Genomic DNA, 22,387 nt, shown 5'->3' on the forward strand with positions numbered 1-22,387 from the left:
AAAAGAAAGAAACCCCTTGTGCAGCTTTGTAAAGGCAGAACAAGAGACCCCTGCCAAGATGCTCCCTTGAAGCCCTTGTGATTATTAAACTTAAAACACTGAGTACCTGACCTTATCTTCTTCCATTGCTCTCCTATGCCCAGCAGCCTGATCAGGCCGTGCCTGTCTCTGGGTCTTTGCTCAGCGCAAGCAGTGGTTACGACAGCTGCCTTGGGTCAGATCACCCAGCTGGTCTGTTTACTAGCTGTGTGAGTTACCTTGAGCAAATTACCTCACCAATCCAAGCCTTGGTTCCTCCATCTATAAAATGGGTTGGTATGAGGACTGAAGTAGCACGCTCTTGACGATTGCAGCAACTTGTTTTGGTATCGTTATACACTGTTTGGGCTTCCCCCAGAAGCAGACACAGAGACAAGGGTTTCCGCACAAGTAATTTCCTTGGGAAGCCACATGTTTGGGATTTATGGTCATTTATTTGGGAGACAACTGACTAGTAGGAGAGCAGGGAAGCAAAACAGGGAAGGCAGAGCAGCCAAAAATGTGTGCGTTATCAAGCAAGCCATCACGATGGGTGTGGGGGGCTTAATCTCACAGGGAAATCTGGGAGCTGGCATAGATATGTCCCAGTGCTATCGCCCAAAGGGCTGAGAGTCTGCCTTACCTCACGGTCACCTGTAGCTCATGAGAGCAGGCGAAGCAAGCGTCAGGGGCCAGAGAAAACACTCAAAGAACAGCAGGTCCTGAAGGCTAGAGTTCTGTCAGGATGGATGAAGGGGATGTAGGCATGCCCCCCTAGCATCGCTCCCTGATCCGAGACACGTTCCCTTCCACTCCTCCCAACCCGTTCAATTCCTCCCCAACTGCAAGCCCAGCTCTTGACCAGGCTCCTCACGGACAGGCTCTCTGACCGCAGCACTAACGTCCCACAAAGCTCACTGCACGGATGGCCCACAACTGACAAGAGGGTGTCACCAGACCCAGTTATCATATCCTCCAAACTGTGTGTTTTCAGAGTGTCTTGGGGTTTAGACACACTCCGGAGTCTAAATGGGTCCCACCAACTGGCTTTAGCTGTGTGCTGTGTGAATTTACGCAAACCACCTAAACTAAGCCTCAGCTTCCCACTACGTAAAATGGGCCAGTAATAATAATAGCTAAATGTAAGGATTAAATGACTTAAAACATCAAAGTGTTTACAGTAATGCCAAGTAATGTTTAACAGTAAACACTCATTAAATCTTAGCTATTGTTTTAATGGCTTAAATAGAAAGACTTTCTATTGATTGTTTTTCTAAAATACAGATCAAAAAGTGGGGGGGTCTGGGTGGCTCAGTTGGTTAAGCATCCAACTTCAGGTCAGGTCATGATCTCGTAGTCCATAGGTTCGAGCCCCGCATCGGGCTCTGTGCTGATAGCTCAGAGCCTGGAGCCTGCTTCGGATTCTGTGTCTCCCTCTCTCTCTCTCTCTCTCTCTCTCTCTCTGCCCCTCCCCTGCTCACACTATGTCCCTCTATTTCTTTCAAAAAAAAATGACCATTAAAAAAAATTAAAAATAAATAAATAAAATAAAGGCCAAAGTCAAAAGAAAAGTCAAATCACTGGCCAAAATTACACACACACATTACCAGTTTGTCTTTGGTAGTAGGGCTCTCAAATCTTACATACATGTATGCTATGATTTGATAAAATTAACTCACAGATGTGGACCCACAGATGGAAGAGGCCATGCTCATGGCCTGACCCAGATCACACACCTAAATGTCAGTCGGTCTGCACTTACAAGAAACGCCTTACTGTCAAGGAAACCTGAACTCACAAGCCTCCATCTTCGCCTCAGCCAGCTTAATTTACCAGAAAGCAGGACATGCCAGCCTCATAAGGAAATCCCCGCCCCCTGACCAATCAGGCCCTGTTTCCACAGTGCCCCTTCTAATGTCCTGTAACACTCAGGTTTGCCCAAAATCCTCAAAGAAGAGTGCTGCACTGCTCCTGAGGCAGTGCCTCCCCATCCACAGATTGTTTTCCTTTGGATAAAGACGCCAAACTCATTACTAAATTGTCTTAGTTTTCTTACTCCACATATGGCATTCAGTCCTCTAAACTTTATGACACAGGCATTATTATTTCCCAATTTTACAGACAAGCAAATATAATCTGGCTCTACAGTCTCTGTTCTTAAAATGAAATGATGAGTCAAGGTCTGTCTGCAGAAAAGTTGAGAGTTTTTAACTCTCAAAACAGTCTACACTTAGATACCAAAAAAAAAAAAAAAAAAATCATTGAAGTTACCATTTAAATGGTCCTAATAGTTACGACCTTCAATGGCCTCAGTTCCAAACAAGCTAAGTGCAGGGTAGCAGAACATGCCACCGATATATGTCACTTGGCATAAAGATTTTTTTGAGCTGAAGGCAATGGAGAACAAGCAGAGATAGAAGTAAAGTTCTTTGCCTTCCACTATTTACCTCCGGGCTGGATGTGAATTTGCAGGCGTTTCCCTTTGTTATGTCCCAGAAAGGACAACAGTTAATCTGGGATAACTTCCAGCACCAGCAGATTGAACATAACAAACTTCGCTAACTAGCCCACATCTCCCATTAATTGTCCCACATATTTACCTGCTATGGAAACTCAAAGTCCTTTTCCTTCATCTTGTGACTTCTCCACAAATGTATTGTTCTTTCGTTAAGATGCTATATAAGCCCAAGTTCTAACCACCCCTTTAAGTTACTCATCTCTGTGTACTCCCAAATGTATGCACAACACACATGCAACTTGTTTGTTTTCCTCTTACTGATCTGTCTTGTCAGTCTGATTTACAGGGCTCCAACTGGGGAACCCAGGAGCACAGAAGGGAACGGAATTTTTTTCCTTTCCTACAGGAATGAACTTGGCTGTGACTCTCAATATGAGCCTTCTCAGATTTGGTGGGGACAGTCTGCCTTAAGACAGATCTATGAAATCTTGATTTTCAAGTTCATTCAGTTTTTGTCCTGTTGTGAAGACAGAGATGACAATTCCCAAACCCTTTACATGTCAGAGCTGAAGCAAGATACCAGCTGTCTTTCAATAAGAGACATGATGCTTTAACCACCAAAAAAATTAGGAAGGACATAATCTCAGCATAAAGAATAGTGTTTTTCAAGAAAGGGCAGTTGGTGACTTCCATCAAACATCCCCAAATGTATATGCATTTTGAAATTATTTCAAAAATAGAAAATCTCACTACAGAAAACCTTTACTATATCACATCTAATTTTTTTTTCATTTTTTAATGTTTATTTATTTTTGAAAGACAGAGAGAAACAGAGCATGAGTAGGGGAAGAGCAGAGAGAGAGGGAGACACAGAATCTGAAGCAGGTTCCAGGCTCTTAGCTGTCAGCACAGAACCCGACATGGGGCTGAAGTCACAGCTGTAAGATCATGACCTGAGCTGAAGTCAGAGAGCTGACTGAGCCACCCAAGCACCCCAAATCTACTTGTTTTCTTGATATAAGTCAATTTGTAGATCTATATTTAAGAAAGTAACACAAAGTAACATTCAAATATCCCATTTCTTTTGGTAATTATCAAAGTCATAGCCAACAAAAACAAAAAATTAATTTATATATCAAGTTAAAGACAAAAAAGTAACAGTAACCTAAATGTCATTTTTTTTCTCACTGTGGAATACATACATGCTCTACAAAGAGAGAACCAGAGGATCAAAAGCCTTCCATGCCTTCTCTGACTTTCTCCCACCAGGGCCAGGCACCTCACTGCCAAAGACTCTGGAAAGTGTGGGTATGTGGTGGGGGGGGAGGGGGGGCGGGGTGAAGTGCACCCTGGTTGGCATTCTTCCATCTCTCCCAGTCCTGCCCCAAAAAGTAAGGTTTAATCTGAGAATGACACCATAGAGAGGCAAAAATATCTTTTCTACCTTTTAAGAATTGCTGGAATAAAGGATCACTATCCCAATTTTTAGCCCCATGTTTTACCAAGTCTCCAAAATCACGGTCACATCATGTCACTTTGCCTTTGAAGAATGACTTTTGCATAAATGCACCTTCTTATTATTAGAAGTCTTGACGTTGGTCTCACCCAAGGGACTGTCACATAGGAATCATCTTCACATTATTGTAAAACATTATTCAAACGTACTGTCCTTGTGCAAAATCCCATCAGAGCTAGAAAAAGGCTAATTTCTCCTAATAAACGGATTTGCTTTCTCCTGCTGAGAACAACTTAGCCATTTAGTTGTTTTTCTCCCCCTTAATTGTGTCTTATGTCATTTCTAAACGCAGCACTTTTTAGAAATGGGCAAATAATGTACAAAGATGTGCCAATATAGAAATGTTAGGTCAATCGAAATCAGAGAATACCTCCCCTGCACCTGTGTTTGAAAAATAAAAAGTGGATAAAAGAAGGAAAGATATTTTAAAGACAGGAAACAGCATGCATGTGAAAGCAGAAACCTGCACCCAGCTGAAGAAAGCCGCACAGAAATTCACCGAATGCACCCAATTACACACCTCAAACATTTACCACCTACCTAAGATCAGACAGTATATTCTGAGTTACACCCATCCACACCCGCAGTTACAGCTTATCTTTCAATTCTAGATAATCCTTCTTCTACCACCTGACAAGAATTCACAAGCTCCAATCCTCTGACAACCACTTTAACAAGCAAAGTTCAGGACTTTTTCAAGGCCAAGTGCCATATTTACTGTAGTATTGATGTATTTCTTAACCACTTAACATGTGTGACTGTGCTACCATTTTATTAGGCTCTTTTTTTCTTTTTAAATGTACCACTGACAAAGTTTTTTTGAGTGTTTTTGCTCCAACCACCATTTGCACCATAAGCCCTGTGGTTTTTATAGCATGATTTTGCATAGCACGGTGATTTTAGGAATGCCTATGTCCCATTCTAGCACAGCTGACTATACCACCAGCATAAAGTGTGAGGGAGGGAGGTCAGCTAACTTAAGCAGTGCTGCTTGTCAGCCATTACTACTCACTTCCACTCCATGTATTCCTCCTACAATCCCAACCTGAAACCAAACTCACCAAGGTTAGAGGCCCTCATCACTCAAAGATCCTTGGACAAGTTAGAGTAAGAGGGGACAAATTCTCTCTCAACCTAACAAATATGCCCTTACTTTTCCTCTTAATGTCTTCTCTACCAAAAGTTCTTCTGCCTTCCTTCACATGGAATTTAAAATCAAGATTCCTTTAATCTTTGCATTTGTTTGCTTGATCATATGTCCTTAATGTGCCAATGTTTATCTCTGATTATAATTACTCAAGGACATAGACCACATTTGTGTTTGGCCAGATGATTTTACTAAGAGGTATCAGTATAATATCTAGTTCGAGTGTAGCAATTTCAGCAAAGAAGGAAAGAGTAAAAATAAGAACCCAAGATCAGATGCTCTGACAATACATGCAGCTCAATGAAAAAAAAAAAAAAAACACAACTGCATTTACATGCATTGTGCATGTTTCACTCCTAGACAGCATACAAGGTCAAACCACTGTCAGTTACAATAAGCTTCCAAACTTCTGGTCAATTACCTGGTTAATAACAAAAGACAAGGCTATGACATCATTACAGTTATAATTAATTTACACAGATCAGCTTCCAGTTAATCAAATACATCTTTAAAAGCATTTAATTATTTTTCACCTAGAAAGCAACACTCAGCTTGGTTACATAAAAAGCAGTCTTGCTGAATTCAACATGAAAGGCTGTCAGGCTACTCTCAGACATAAAGGACAAGAGCCTTCACAGGGCACACTGTGGTAATGTAGGAGCTACTGCCAAATTCACAGCAAACAGAAGCACAAGGTGATGGCTAATACAACACATTTGAACAGTCCCTGATCATAACGAAGTTGTCAGGCAACAGGGTAAACATATAGGCTTTGGGAAAAGAAACGTCCCAATGTCAGAAAGGTATAATGGGGTGAGTAATATTAACGTATGAAGTATAGGACAGTAGTTAAGGGCATGGTCTTTGGGAAGAGTTCTACAAAATGCCTTAGAAAATTTATTTGATCGCCAGTTTCTCACCTGTCAAAGGACATGATGCAGGCTCATTGGGTTTTGTGAAGATTACATGAGATTACATACATAAAATCATAAATTGGGAAGTGATAATGTTTTTAATCCATACAAATAAATTACGACCTAAGATTAAAATTTTTAAATAGCTTTCAAGTATATTTATAACTTAGTAACCAATCAGCATTCTTCTCCACTTTCTATGATCCACTATATTTAAACTACATCATATGATTCAAGTCTGCATAGGTTTTAAAAACAATATGATGGCATACATGGAAGGCACATCAAAGTAGAAGTTATTTCTAAATTAAAATGAATTTTATAATGAAGTCTCAAACCAGAGTTCCTGTCAACATGATCTGATAATCTGAGAAATTAATGAGCCTCCAAAAAAATTTCAATGTCAGATGGAAAAAAAATTTTTTTGCTCCTTTTTAAAGTGTTATAGTCTTAACAGAAAGGATTAGATTATCTTTACACATGAAAAAAATGAAACCACTGGATTTTGTATATAATCTTGACTTTTGCTCCGCGGTGAGGGGAAATTAGTGCCAACCCCAATTGTGATCCATCACCACTTATGATTTCCAGTATCAATCATAAGCCGGTCCCTTCTCTCACAGACTACACGTCTTAGTGTAATGAGGCCTCATTAAAGTTCTCCGACTGACAGCCCTTCAGACATAGGTCCTTACCCCGGAGACACATGGGGAGCAGCAAAGCTCCCCATCACTCCCTTCTAGAGGATTCAAGTAAATTCCGTGCTCACCTTTGCTCTGTGCCAGACTTCTTTGTTTATCTGCCTAAAGTCCATGAAAAAGCGATAGCCATCCCCTCATTTAATCTCTGTGTAAGAACTGTTAATGAATTATTTATGTGCCTGAAATCCTCCCAGCACAAGAACTAGTCAAGAGGGAGAAGGGCACGCCTGACTTCAGAGATGTGGTTTATGTTCCCACAAAGCATGTGGGACGTCTGCTAATCATGGGGGGGAGACGGGGGGGAAGGCTTGGAGTTTTGGCCTGCCCAGCAGCATCGATACTTCATTCTTTCAGTAACAGGAAGCTGCCTCCAGCCTCACTGGATGTGGTCCTGGGGTAGGGGGAGGGAACCAAAAGTCAAGGGTGTCCTTTCTCACACTGATTCAAGGGTGATGGTGACCATAATAACCCTCTCCCTGGAATCTAAAACCTGTGCAGAGATACGAAGTCCAACAACATCTGGAACTCATATTCGGAGCTTTACCTTAGATACTGTCCAAGTCCACCAAGTCCACCCGAACCTCAAGAGCTCACCTGGCTACTATCCTTTTCCAAGGCTTGGCTCGTTTTCTGTCGATTCTGTGAGCTTCTCCATCAACTTCCAACAAATCTCTTGTTCTCAGATAAGCTATCTGGATACCAGAGTTTACTTACTTTCTGTTGTTTGCAATGAACACTATTCAAAATGGTACATTTTTCAAGGGCTGGCAAGTAGACCCTCATCTCATTCAAGCGACACCAGCTCCCATGTCCTGGTGCACCACTTCAGCCCATGGGAGAACCAAACCATGATGCGTATATAAGCAATATCTCAGAGGTCTACTCCAACCATGCTAACATTAGAGAGAGAGGGGCACAGCCAGCTAAGGACGTAAGAACAAGAGCAACTTCTGCATAAGTAAGTCAAAGTCTTCGCAAAGTTATCTGCTAAGTGTCTAAACAGGAACACTGGATGGGGCACCTGGGTGGCTCAGTCAGTTAGCGTTGGACTTCGGCTCAGGTCATGATTTCGCACTCGTGAGTTTGAGCCCGACATCAGGCTCTGTGCTGACAGCTAAGAGCCTGGAGCCTGCTTTGGATTCTGTGTCTCACTCACTCTTTGCCCCTCCCCCACTCACACTCTTTCTTTTAAAAATAAATCAACTGGGATGACTGGATGAAGAATGTCATCACAAAAGGAAAAATGGATGGTCTAAAATCTGTCTTCTATTTATACAAGGTTGATGATTTTCTTTTTTTTAATTTTTTAAAAATGTTTATTTATTTTGAGAGAGAGAGAGTTAGACAGAGAGAGATAGAGAGAGGATGAGCGGGGAAGGGGCAGAGAGAGAGATAGAGAGGGAGACACAGAATCCGAAGCAGGCTCCGGGCTCTGAGCTGTCAGCACAGAGCCCCATGCAGGACTTGAACTCATGAACTGTGAGATCATGACCTGAGCCAAAGTTGGACGCTTAACTGACAGCCACCCAGGCGCCCCACAAGGTTGATGATTTTAAAGAATACATCTAATTATTGATTTTTAAAATTTACTCCTTGCCTTTCTTCTTTACTGAAGATACGAGTAGTTTGTATATTTAATAAAATGTTATCACTTGATGAAAACTTCTGACTAGGACATTGGGACAGGAATCATTTAGATTTATCAACAAAACAAAACAAAACAAAAAGAGAAAAGAGGAAGGAAGGAGGACAGAAGGAATACAGGAACTGAATAAGAGGCTTCATCAACCTGACGGCCTTGAGAAAGGATCATGGGAGTATCCTGCATCTTTCTGTGGATTTACCTGGGTCCCACCGTTAGGCAACTCATTAACAGACATCACCTATCACATTTCTCTAATTATGAGCCCAAAGAAGAAAACCAATGAATGTGAAACTATAGCAGTAAAAGCATTGAGCATATAATTTTATATCTCACTGTCTTATCATTTAATAAATGAGCACCTATGAAGGGAGAATTGGTGTCCCTCCAGGCCACCACAGCCTAGAGAGCAGACATGCAAATAGTGACACCACAGTGTGGCGAAGGATGAAAACGTGAATGCATATAAAGATGCACAGACTGCATCTAGAAAAAAGCAAAAATAAGTTTTGAGGATTTGTATGGAGTGTGGGGTAAGGAAAGAAAGAAAATACTGGGCAGGCACTATCCCATGGGCAATGGGGAGGGAGATGAAATGATCCATGAAACTCATAATCAAAAGCAGGAGAGCCATCTCTCTCTCTCTTTAAATTTTTTGTTTATTTATTTTTGAGACAGAGGCAGAGCACAAGTGGGGGAGGGGCAGAGAGAGAGGGAGACACAGAATTTGAAATAGGCTCCAGGCTCTGAGCTGTCAGCACAGTCTCTCTCTATCACACACACACACACACACACACACAGGATTAAGTCATCACTTGGTGGACATAATAGCTACAAGCTAAAAATCTGGAAGGCCAAAAAGTCCCTCTTTGATACAAAATTAACATACCTTGAAAGAAATGAGGTATTCCTGAATACTTTGGTAGGAAGGAAGAGACTACATGGGCAGGAGGCACAATACTTATTACTACATTTGTTCAAACTTGGAAGCAAAATGATTCATTACAACCACATGACTGCGAATTGCTGGTATTTGTAACATAAGAAAATGTGGCTAAGTTTCTTTTAGTGTTGCCCAACAGATTCCCTCAAGGAAAAAAAAAAAATCCAAAATTAGAAGGAGCTGCCAACACACACCCCTATATATTATTTATATAAAGTTGAAGTCATTGTAATATGTATGTAAATCTCATTCATAATTATCCTGATACTGTGGCTTTGGATTAAAAATGCATAAGCAAGTTTACACCATGCAGAAACAGCTGTTGGTATAATGAGAACATTCCTGGAGCTGAAGCCAGATTTGGGGTCAAATACGGATGCCACTGTTTACTAGTGTGTGGCCTTGGGCGAATCCTATAATCAATCCTGCTGAGCATCTTTTTCTTTATCCATAGATGAGAAAAATTCCACTTACTTACTGGAGTCATTGTGAAGAATAAATGAAAGAGCGCATTATGTGAAAGCACGTAGCGCACTCCCAAAGTTTGTTTTCCAATCTCCCTTCCTCTCCATACAGTAATGAGCCTTTCCCCCCATGGAACTAGACTTTATTGCTTTATAATTATGATGTGCATGTAACAATGTCCAAGAAACTAGCTGGTAAAATAACACCGGCACGCAAACCTGAATGCACACATTGTTAGTTGACTATCATCTCGATCCCAAAGGGCTCTTACACGGCTCTTGTACACTATCTATTGCTTCCCAGAAATTTGACACATTTTCTTTTCTGAATACAGCCAAAATTATCCCACAGGCTTTGAAATATCGCCATCATGATGTTGCACAGAGCAGCTGGCTGATTGAAAGTGACTCCCCCTCTCCCACACTCCAGCTGTCACCAGGAAACCCTCCTCAATGTGTGAAAAAAGACAATGTGATATTCCTATCGCTCCTATTAATAACAATCTAACAAATACTTAGCATTTGAGATTATTTTTCTTATGAAAGCTCACTATTAACTAAAAATTAACTCAAGAAAAACCCTTTACCGTCTAAATTGCAAACCAGCTGCTTTCATACAACAAAAAACAGAGGGACTGTAAACACAAGTAATGTATTTCCACTGACTTCTTGTTTCTTTTTCCTTGAGTCGTCTGTAATGTGAAACAACAGCCAGTTAAAATATTAAATAGCTTTAACAGTGATACAGCTGTCACAGCTTAGGAGGGATCAAAAAATAAAAAAATAAAAATGGCAATGATTTCTCAAAAAGCGAGGATAGACTCCTAGTTTTGTCATCTATGGGTCAGACTGAAGGCTGGATCTTTTTTCTTTTTTTTAATAACCACTCGCTCCTCTACATGAGAAGTCATACATACATGTGACCTGGCTGACAGCCCTGGGAACTGTCTTCAGAACAAGCCTGTGAATCCCACTCACAATAATTCTTAATGCAAGGACTTTTTAGACAGAACTCCTCTCTCGAGGATTTCTATCCCACAGATGAAGAGTCTGACACGCAATATCCTGGACTCCAGGGTTCCAGCGACATGCCTCAGAATGTCATTGCCAAAGACGTGAGATGAGCACCAGCATGCAGTGCTGTGCCTTTTGACCTCTCTGAGCAATTCAGGTAAAATCTGCAAAAGAGGGTTGCCTCCTAAAAACAAACAAAAACAAAAACAAAAACAAAAAAAAACCAAGAAATCTAAGGACCACCGCTTCTATGACTAGAAATGTAGCATAAAAAGAAATCTATCTTTTTCAAGCATCATTTCTATCTTTTAAATGGTTTATGAGAAGAATGTTTACCTACACATGCATGTATCTAACTTTACATAAATGTACCCCCGTTAGATTACTTATCCCATCTCTGTATTATGATACATTGCCAAGTAAGCAAAATTATGACCTGGTCCGGCTCCTTTCAAGTATTTTCCACACTCATATATACATATGTAATATACAGACAAAAATATGCGGTATTATTACTTTTTAAAAAATGCTACATAATACGTGGTGCGTGTTTTCGCTGTCAGTCCATCTCCTGGAACATCCCGTCCCTTCTCTCGCTGACTGTCCTGGTTAACTAACTGAAGATACTTACATATTAATCAATGGACCTCAAGCTCAATGGACCTTGAACTTCCAATAAACACCCAAAACAATGTTATGGAAGTTGCTCTGTTGTGGTGATGAAACTGAAGATAATGTCTTTCTAGCAGCTTTCAGAGTTCTAACCTTCTCCACGTGTTTGCTTTTTCTCACTCATAATAATGTGAAAGCTTTGACTCTTCACTTCAGGATATGGCCATTTGAAAAGAAAAGCAGTACAGTTAGGGAATAATAAAAGTACCTCATTTATTAAAATAGCATGAGGAAATAAATGACAAGGTTAGGCTAGCCTTTTTCCCTCTGTCCAACATGCAGCATTTATTGACCCTCTACGCCTTCACATGGCAGACATGTTTGGCACTTTATTTCATTTAATGCAATGTCCTGAGGTAGGTACACGCCATGACTCCTACTTTATAAGAGAGGAAATTAAGGCTGAGAGGATGTTAATTTGTCTAACGAACTCAGTACGTAGCAGAGGCGACCTGACCAAAACCACTGCTATAGGTCTGCCTCTCTGACAGAGAGAACCAGAAAATTTGGGGGCCTCTGAGCAATGAATGTTTCATAATGGCACAGTGTTAAATTAGTGGTAGTAGTAGTAGTAACAAAATTATGTACAGAAGCTGATATCCAAAGCGACTTGTTTTTATCTGAAAACTCACACACAGACAGTGTCTAGGAGCCACAGTGTGGCTCAGGAGCAGTGTGCTCTAATCGAAGTGACATGTTGTTTACGCCACGGTGCGGTTCTGACACTTCTCAACATTGGAATGAGTCTAGGTTTTATGACAACTGCCTCAAATCCTAAATATTTCTCCTCGCCAACACTGGCCCCCTGAAAAGGGAAGAGTTGAAGTAAACACTGCAACTGACAATCTGGGGGTGGGGTGGGGGTAGGGAACCTGGCAGGTGAAAGGCACATTTAAATTTGCTCCCGCTATGCTTCCAGAATAGAGGTATAGGGAGTGGTGGGTATGAGGTCTCCTCTGCTGGTGGAGCCAGTGACACATGGGAAGGAAAGATAAGCGTGGAAATGTCTTCTGCTTGCAAGTCACTAACACCTCTCATCTCCAGAGCTGAGGCTTATCTCTGGTTATCCACCCTACTTCTTTATCAAGGTCTAGGACAAAAGAAGGTATAATTAAACTGAAAGACCAAAAACCATTCCCTAACACAATGACTTGAGTCATTCTTATAAATACTCAGTCCCAGGGCACCTGCTTGGTTCAAGGAGTACAGCATGTGACCCTTGATCTCAGGGTGGTGAGTTCAAGCCCCACATGGAACAGAACACCTACTTAAAATAGAACAAAACAAAACCAAACAAAAAATGGCAGCAGCATGGGTAATAGCACACACTGCTGTAACTTGCAACTAAATATCCTGCATCCAACAGTCTTAATTTATACAGACGGTGACTAGAATCCAGAAATAAACAAAATCCCCTCTAAGCCCCTGGTCACAATATTCATGTGCTGCAATGCACAATTAACCCCATGAAAATCCTTCCAGCACAAACTATGTGTGTATTTAACTTTATGCAATTTTTTTTTTTTTGTAATTTTTGCTATTTATTTTGAGACAAAGAGACAGAGCATGAGCAGAGGAGGGGCAGAGAGAGGAGACACAGGATCCAAAGCAGGCTCCAGGCTCTGAGCCGGAGCTGTCGAGCTGTCAGTGCAGAGCCAGATGAGGGGTTCAAACTCACAAACCATGAGAGCATGACCTGAGCCAAAGTCACACGCTTAACCAAGTTACACAGGCACCCGAAACCTCATGCACTTTTAAGGAGCTATTAAATAGCATCTCATCTTTTAGAATTTTCTATGTGTGCTAGTGTTAAACATTTTCCCTGAAATTTCTTTTTTTTTTTTTTTTACTTTTTTAATGTTTATTTATTTTGAGAAAGAGAGAGCGCGCGCCAGAGCATGAGTGGTGGAGGGGCAGAGAGAGGGAGAGAGACACAGAATCACAAGCTGGTTTCAGGCTCCGAACTGTCAGCACAGAGCCCGATGCAGGCCTTGAACTCACAAACTACGAGATCATGACCTGAGCTCAAGTCAGACGCTTAACCAACTGAGCCATCCAGGTGCCCCGAATTTTTTCTTTTCTTTTTTTAGTGTTTACTTTTGAGAGAGACAGAGAGAGAGGGAATGAGTGGGGGAGAAACAGAGAAAAAGGGAGACACAGAATCTGAACAGGCTCCAGCCTCTGAGCTGTCAATGCAGAACCCTGCCGGCTCAGAACTACAAACCGTGAGATCATGACCTGAGCCACCCAGGCACCTCATTTTTCCTTTCCCAGCATTTTCACGCTGAATACTTACAGCCCTGTGAAGAAGCCTCTAAGTAACTTGTCCAAGGTCTTACACCTAGGAAAGGCTTCACAGGATTCGAAGTCCCTTCTGTGACTTCACAATAGCTACTCTTTATCATGACAGCACCACCTCATGCTGATCCCCCAGTTGGGATCAACTGGAAAGCTTGTTAAAATACACTTCTGATTCAGGAAGTCTGAGGTAAGATCCCCAAATGTGCATTTCCGACAAGTTCCCAGGTGATGCTGATGCTAGCAGTCATGGGACAATTAGCAACTCAATTTTCAGCTCTTCTTTGTAAAATTATTTCCTTCCCCAAGCTGCCATGTCAGCAGCAAATTCTAACTCTTTATAGTTTATTGGAGCTGAGGGGAAAAAAGACATAAATGTGGGACTTCAAACTTTTAGGAAGCAACTGCAGAGAACTAAGAGGCAAATTACAGCTGTCACTGAGTGTCCTGCAAAGAAGCCTACACAATGTGATGATTAAGGCATGACTATGCAATACTTCCTAATAGCAATCCTCTGTCTTCAAAAGCTATTGCTTAGTTTGGAAAAATAAAGCATGTGATCCATTTCTGGACAGGTTTGGAAGTGTGACCAGAAAAAGGGTTAACTTCACAGGCGGATTTCCTATCCCCTAGTCAGAGAAATACCACTGTTTAGGTTAGAGTGGTGTCTGCCACACACTTGCTCATAGAAACCAGTTATTCTTCCAGCACCTGAAACTGAAAGTTGTTGCTGATGCAACGTCACTTTAAACTTCCTGCTTTCGAAAGGACTCTGTTAAAATCCCCCCCAGAGCCAAGCCCACCCTCCGAGCGCGTCCATGACGGAGTGCCAGGATCAGACCGGGTGCGGACGACGGGACCCCCGGTAGACTCGGCAGACGGGCCGCGGGAAGCACCCTCCCGCCTCTTGGACTTGCCCAGGGTGCCCAGGGTGCGGAAGCGCGCCTCCAATCCGGTCCCCCGCCCGGCCCGGGGGAAGCGGCGACTGGCGGCGGCCCGCACCCCCTCCCAGCCCGGCGCCACGACCCTGGAAAACGACGAGCGACACCAGTCAGAACCAGCGACGCGAGGGGTGCCAAACAGACGCGGAAACTCACACTCTCTACGGCCCGCCTGCGTCCCCACGTCTTGGCGCGCGTGTGCGTCATCACGCACGGGCGCCAGACACCGAACGCTCCCGGGGCCCGGGACCCGCAGGGCGGGGAGAAGAGAGCGTGGACGACTTCGCGACGCGGCTCGCACAACAAGGGGGCGGGGCGGGGCGGGCCGTAAAGCGGACCGGCCAGCCTCCGTCCGCGCATGCTCAGTCGCGCGCGCCCGCGCTTTTCGTCGCCGCGGGCTGCATTTCCCCGCCGCGTGCGGCTGTAGCGGCTTCCGGAAGGCTTCGAGGGCCTCGCTGGGGAATGTCCACTGCTGAGCGCAGCGTGGGGGCGCTTGTACCCCCCACTCATTCTCCCAGCACCGAGCAAGCCGTGGATGATCTTCCTTGCCGTCGGACCCGTTCGTCGCCCACCGCGCACACAGCGGAGGAGCGGCCTCCTTTCGAGGGACCGCACGAGGGGGACACCCGACGTGGGCCCGGTGGCGGCTGAGAAACTGGCCTTCCGGGCCCATCCGTGCCGCGAGGTCCCGCTGCTTCGTCGAGGAGTCGGACACTGCCCGTGAAGTGCTGGTGGGAGGGGCGGAAACTCCCACCTTCGTGAGTCGGCGGCAGTGGCCGTCTTCTGTGGCAGAGCCGTGGTTACCAAGTGGGCCTCCGAGACAAGGCCCTGGGTGTGCTGCTCACTCCCCAAAGCTTAGCCTGGAGCTTGCGTTTCTTGGTCTGTTTCCCATTTAAGGGCTTCGGGTGTTAGGTATTTCGATGGAGGGAGCCTATGATGCCATTTTAGGAATTCTGCTTCTGTTCTAGAAAAAGTTCCGTTGTGGGAGTTAAGTTAAATGTGGTAATGCGCGTTTCCTTTCTGCAATACGCAGAGGCTGTCTTACTCTTTGGTATGGGATTTTTCTAGTAACTAGGGGGAACAGTGGCCTTTTTGAAATGCAAGAATACAAATGCAGGGGGTGGTATGCTGGTCTCTATTTGTTGGAGGTTGTGGCAGCTGTGTGTAGCGAGTCTCCTGAAAAGCTGCCTAAATCAGAAAAGTTTGTGTTGTCTTTTGCTACGGTTTATTGCTAGGACTCTTCGTGGCAATGGTCGTTTTGGAGTTTGAAATTTAAATGAAAATTTGGCTCACGTTCAGAGGAATATAACAGACTTTCAAGTGACAGGGAAGAATCTTAGGAAATGCCAGGTACATTCCTTGAGGCTTACAAGTCACCCCTTTCTTCTAAAAGCAATATGCTGATCAGAAAGTTTGACAGAAACTGTATTCCTAGACAGTCCACTGAAAGGGGATGGGAAGTAAATGAATTGCCTGTAGGAGGATTTTATTTAGTTTTCTAGAAAAAAAAATAAATAATTTTTCAGAAAGAAAGGATCGTTTATTTTTCTGATCCAGTATCATATGCATTAAATCCATTCACACTAATCCTATCTTCTATCCTCTAACACCCCTTACACATTTCTGTAATTGCATCATTTTTCTTTTAACACATCAAATACAGAAGTAATTTTAAGAGAACCACAAGTCAAGAAGTCTCAATAAAGTAATCTCAAAAATGTCATGTATAGGAGTTAAGAGTATACTTAGGCAAGTATATCCCATTTTAAATATTACTAGTGAAAAACTTCATAGACATTTAAGAGGATAGAAAAGTCTGTCTTTTAAAACAAATGGCCTTTTTTTTGTCCTATGATTCATTAAACAGACTGCAACTGCAGGTTCTGTTGAAATCAGCTTGTATACTGAAGTGCTATTTAAATTGGCAAACATCACTTAGGTAATTGTGCATCTTAAACAGTAACATATGAGGCAGTCCTACATCTTTCACTGAGACGGGGCTTTAATAACAAAACAAAGATTCAATGCCAGAAGACCTTTAACCTTAAGTGTATGCAATTGTTAGCCTTACTTTGTAAGATGATGATTCTTAAAGTGTTCATTATCTTCATCTTGAGACAAAGCATCTGTGCACATCATATATAATATCCAAGACCCATCTACTGACCTGAACAATTTTCTGATTTATTAAAGGTTTGCAAGAAAGCAGCAATACCTGAGATTAAGGCATTTGATGTAAGGGAGTGTTCCTAAATTGTGGTCCTAGCATATAAGTAGTGGAGTTGTGGTAACAACCTTTGTACTGTTCATACACCTAGGATTGGCACTGGCAGGAAGGCAGAGAAGTATCATTTTCAGCTTTCAAAACCTGGCCTGAAGGAGGGAGGACATCAGCAACAGCACGCTGAGCAAATAACACAACCGAATTATTTTTTGAAAGAGGACCTTGTTTTGGTATCCAGTTGCTTCTACTGGATCGCTCATTGTTATACTCAACACTGTACCAAAAGATGTATAAAACCTATCAAAGAACGTGTAGCTTTCTTGTTAGGAAAAGCTTGCAAATTAAACAATTCAAGAACAATCTAAGAACCACAAAAGTGCGTACAAAATTGCATCATGTATTATGATAATAAGACCGATGACAGTATTTAATAGTAATAGACCATGCAAACAGTAACTATAAGAAATTTGCAGTGGCGTTACTGATACCAAACAAAGTGGACTTTAAGACAAGAAATATCTCTAGGGACAGATTTCATACAGGGTCAATACATGAAGCAAAAGCTGATAGCGTTGAATAGAGAAATAGAAAAACAGTAATAGTTTGATATTCAATATCCTATCCTTAATAATGGGTAGAGCAACTAGACAGGAAACCACTAAGGATATAGACCGCTTGAGCAACACTACCACCCTGGTACACTGTACTTAGTGATAGCAGGATTTATATTCTTTTTAAGAAGTATAGCCTTTAGAATAGTCCATATGCTAGGTCATAAAACAAATCTCAATAAATTTAAAAGGATTTGGATCACATTCTATGATATAACCATGTTCTGTGGTTATATCATATACAAGATTAGGGATACACAATAGGAAAAAAATCTCCAAAAATTTGGAAATTAAATGACTCAAGAGTCGAAATTACGAAAGAAATTTTAAAATATTTTGAACCAAATGAAAATGAAAACATTGACATTTAGGGATGCAGCCAAAACAGTGATCTGAAGGATGTGAAAGAAAAGAAAAAGGTGGCAATAATCTAGGTTTACACCTTAAGAACTAGAAAAATAAGAACAAGTTAAACCCATAGCAAGTAAACGGGAGGGAATAATTATTGTATTAGAAACCAGTCAAATAGAGGAGAGTAAAATAGAGAAAATCAATGAAAATAAAAGTTGGCTCTTTGAAAAGTTCAATAAAATTGATAAAACTTTATTTGGCTGCCCCTCCCAAAGAGAAGATACAAATTGCCAAAATTAGGAATGAAAGCAGTACCTCACTGCCCACTCTACCAAAATTAAAAGAAGCTATGAATAAGTTTATGTCAACATATTAGACAATGTAGTTGAGTTGGACAAATGCCTACAAAGATAAATTGCCAAAACTGAATCAAGGAAACAAAGTCTGGAGTTTGCATTCATGTCCTATGGATACCATAACAAAGTACCACAAACCAGGTGGCTTAAGCAACAAAAATTTCTTTCTCATACTTCTGGAAGCTAGAAGTCCAAGATCAAGGGGTCTGCAGGACCATGCTCTCTCTGAAACTTGTAGGAGAGAATCCTTGACTCTCTCCTGCTTCTGGTGATTGTCAGCGGTCCATAGCATTCCTCAGCTTGCAGCTACTTCAGTCTCTGCCTCCATCATCACATGGCCTTCTCCCTCCATGTGTCTGTTTTCTCTATTAGGACACTAGTAATAAAGGATTGAAAGCCTGTCCTACTGCAGTATGACCTCACATTGACTAATTACCTCTTCATTGACCCTGTTTCCAAATTAGAATACATTCTGGGGTATTGCGGGTTGGGATTTCAACATATCTTTTTGAGTGATGCAATTCAACCCGTAACAGATCTGTATCAAGCAAAATTAATATATTTGGCCCTTGGACAACATGGGTTTGGACCGTGTGGGACCACTTACACAAAATCATTTTTTTGATAAATACAGTTCTGTAAATAAGTTTTTTTTATGATTTTCTTAATATTTTTTCTCTAGCTTTATAGCAAGAATATAGTATATAATACATATATAAAATATGTATTAATCACTATATATTTTTGGTAAGGCTTCTGGTCAACACTAGGCTATTAGTTTGGGGGAAGTCAAAAGTTATACATTGATTTTAACTGCAAGGGGTTCAGTGCCACTAACCCGTATGTCGTTGAAGGGTCAACTGTACTTTAAAATCTTTCTACAGGGGCACCTGGTTGGCTCAGTCAGAAGAGCATACAACTCTGGATCTTGGGTTTTTAAGTTCGAGCCCCATGTAAGTTGTAGAGATTACTTAAAAATAAAATCTTTCTACAAAGAAAAACACAGTCCCAGATGAATTCACTGGTGAATTCAATCAAATATTTAAGTTAGAAAGAGTGCAACAAAACATAAGAAAAAAATCTCTGTGACTTTAGGTTAGGCAAACACTTCTTAGCTATGATGCCAAAAGCCCAATCTACAAAAGAAAAAATTGATAAACTGGGTGGCCTCAAATTTTTTTAAAAAATTTGCTCTTTTAAAAAGATGTCGTTAAGATGGCCAACAGACACATGAAACGATGCTCAGCATCCCTCCTCATCAGGGAAATACAAATCAAAACCACACTGAGATACCACCTCACGCCAGTCAGAGTGGCTAAAATGAGCCAATCAGAGAACTCTAGATGCTGGCGAGGATGTGGAGAAACGGGCACCCTCCTACACTGTTGGTGGGAATGTAAACTGGTACAGCCCCTCTGGAAAACAGTGTGGAGGTTCCTCAGGAAACTAACAATAGAACTCCCCTATGACCCAGCAATAGCACTGCTAGGAATTTACCCAAGGGATACAGAAATGCTGAGGCATAGGAGCACATGTACCCCAATGTTCATAGCAGCACTCTCCACAATAGCTAAAACATGGAAAGAGCCTAAGTGTCCATCAACAGATGAATGGATCAAGAAGATGTGGTTTATCTATACCATGGAATACTACATGGCAATGAGAAACAATGAAATCTGGCCATGTGTAGCAACATGGATGGACCTTGAGGGTGTTATGCTGAGCGAAATAAGTCAGGCAGAGAAGGACAAATATCATATGTTTGCACGTATAGGAGGATTAGGAGGAACTTGACGGAGGAACAAGGGGGAGAAGAAGGGCGGAAATGGTGGGGGAAAGGGAGAGAGGCAAACCATGAGAGACTCTTGAATGCTGACAAAAACTGGGGACTGATGGATGTGGGGGGGGTGGGCATGGAGGAGGGCACTTTGGGGATGAGCACTGAGTGTTATGTGGAAACTAATTTGACAATAAACTATTTGTAAAAAAAAATAAAATAAATAAATAAAAAGATGTTGTTAAGAAAATGAAAATCAAGCTACAGATTGGAAGAAAATATTTGCAAATTTTCCATTTGATAAGGATTAGTATCTGGTTATTTAAAGTACTCTTATAACTCAACAAGAAGATAAACTATTCATTTGAAAAACAACCAAAGGATTTGAATAGATCCTTCACTGAAGAGAGGATGTAAGAATAACTAACAAACATAAAAATATTCTCAGCATCGGGTCATTTTGGTGGCTCAGTCAGTTAAGCGTCTGGATTCTTGGCTTTGGCGCAGGTCATGATCTCACGATTCATGAGTTTGAACCCTCAATAAGGCTTTGCACTGACAGCACGGAGCCTCCTAGGGATTCCCTCTCTCTTCCTTTCTCTCTGCCCCTTTCCCACTCTCAAAATACATAAGTATTTCAAAATACGTAAGCTTTCTGTCTTTCAAAATACATAAGTAAACTTTTTAAAAAATGTAAACAAACATTCCCAACATCATTAGTCATTAGGAATAGGCCAATTAAAACTGTTGCACAGCCTCTGCAGTGACTATAATAGAGAAGACAGGCAACAATGTGCAGACACTGGAGCCCTTGTACATTGCTAGTGGAAATGTAAAATGGTGTGACCTCTTTGAAAAACAAGTATTTTTTTAAAAGGTTACACATACACTTATGGTGCAACCCAGCAATTCCATGTTAAGAACATACCCAAGAGAAATGAAAATATGTCCACAAAAGACTTGAATGCAAATTTCCTGACAAATGTATTCATAATTGTCAAAACCTACAAACAATCCAAATGCTTATCAACTGTTGAATGGATAAAGCAATAAAAAAGATACAGATGACTGATTCATCCTACAACTTGGATAAACCTCAAAAGCAGTATGCTAGTTGAGAGAGAAAACAGACCCAAAAGACCGCATATTATAGAATTCCATTCCTATGAAATTTCCAGGAAAGGTAAACCTATATAGACAAGAAACAGATCAGTGGTTCTTGGGACTGGAGATGGGTAACTAAATGGACAGAAGGGGAATTTGGGGAGGATGATAGAAATGTTCTAAAACTGGATTGTGAAGACGGTTTGTCAACTTTACAAATTACATAGGTGAGGGCACCTCGGGGTGGCTCAGTCTTTAAGTGTCTGACTTCGGCTCTGGTCATGATCTCACAGTTCGTGAGTTTGAGTCCCACATAAGGTGAGCTTGAACCCTACTTCGGGTGAGCTCATGTCCTGCTTAGGGTGAGCACGAGCCCCGAGTGAGCCCTGCTTCTCTCTCTCTCTCTTTTTCTCTATCTCTTGCTCACTTGTGCCTTCTCTATACACAGAGAATGAGTGAATTTTATGGTATGTAAATTCCATCTCAATGAAGCTATTTAAAGAGAAAAAGGTAACCAGTCTATGGACACATGCAGACAGTCATCTACAAAGTTTAATAAAGAATGAGCATGGCAGACTGCACAGGGCTTACCCATTACATGCTATGTTCAGAGCATTATTCTTGAGTTGGGGGATACCAATCAGATATGGATGCCATACTCTAGGAACTTCTAGTCCTGAAAAGGAGCCAGGGAATCTACATAAATTTCAAAGAAGCCAGATAGAAAGAGCTAACTAGTCTTACTAATGTTTAGTTCAATTAATTTGGGACTTTAAAGAAGAGAATATTAATTAGGAGCTAGAAAGATGAGGAAGTCCTTGGTGAAATTGACATTTGAATGGTATCCTTGATATGTAAATAGGATTGTACCCACTGACATGAATGGAATGGAGCATTCTAAGCCAAAAAGAAAGCAGTAAAGTAAGAACAATATTGTGAGGAATCATTAGGGCGATTTATGTTTTATTTGAACAGGGCATTATTTTGATCAATAGTAACAGATGAAAAGGGTATGCCATGATGTCCAATATTCTTGGTAGTATGACCATTACAATGTAGATACTGGACTAAATGGAATGGACAATTTAGGAGAATAATGGAAAAAGTTAGCTGTAGATTATGGATGTAAGATAGAGAATATTAAATCTTATTTGAAAAAACACCATTAATAATAAAAATGCAGTCAATTAAAATGCTTTAGAAATTCTTATAATGCTCTTGTCTTTGAGTCTTTAT

General features: G+C 41.4%; 1 protein-coding gene across 6 annotated transcripts in view; it reads right to left on the reverse strand.

Annotated features, from left to right (window-relative positions):
• The window catches only part of RHBDD1 (rhomboid domain containing 1), a 131,802-nt gene extending 116,792 nt beyond the window's left edge, over positions 1-15,010 (reverse strand). For 5 of the 6 annotated variants that reach the window (XM_039257620.1, XM_039257622.1, XM_039257617.1 and 2 more), the window contains exon 1: positions 14,885-15,010. The gene's annotated coding sequence lies outside the window, so the exon portion shown is untranslated. Of the gene's footprint in view, positions 1-13,785; positions 13,833-14,884 lie in introns of those variants that run through there. The other variant, XM_039257618.1, reaches the window with a different exon arrangement.
• Positions 15,011-22,387: the final 7,377 nt, after the last annotated feature.

The sequence above is a fragment of the Hyaena hyaena genome, unplaced genomic scaffold, assembly GCF_003009895.1.
Source record: "Hyaena hyaena isolate Hyena2069 unplaced genomic scaffold, ASM300989v1 scaffold_628, whole genome shotgun sequence".
Lineage (NCBI taxonomy): Eukaryota > Metazoa > Chordata > Mammalia > Carnivora > Hyaenidae > Hyaena > Hyaena hyaena.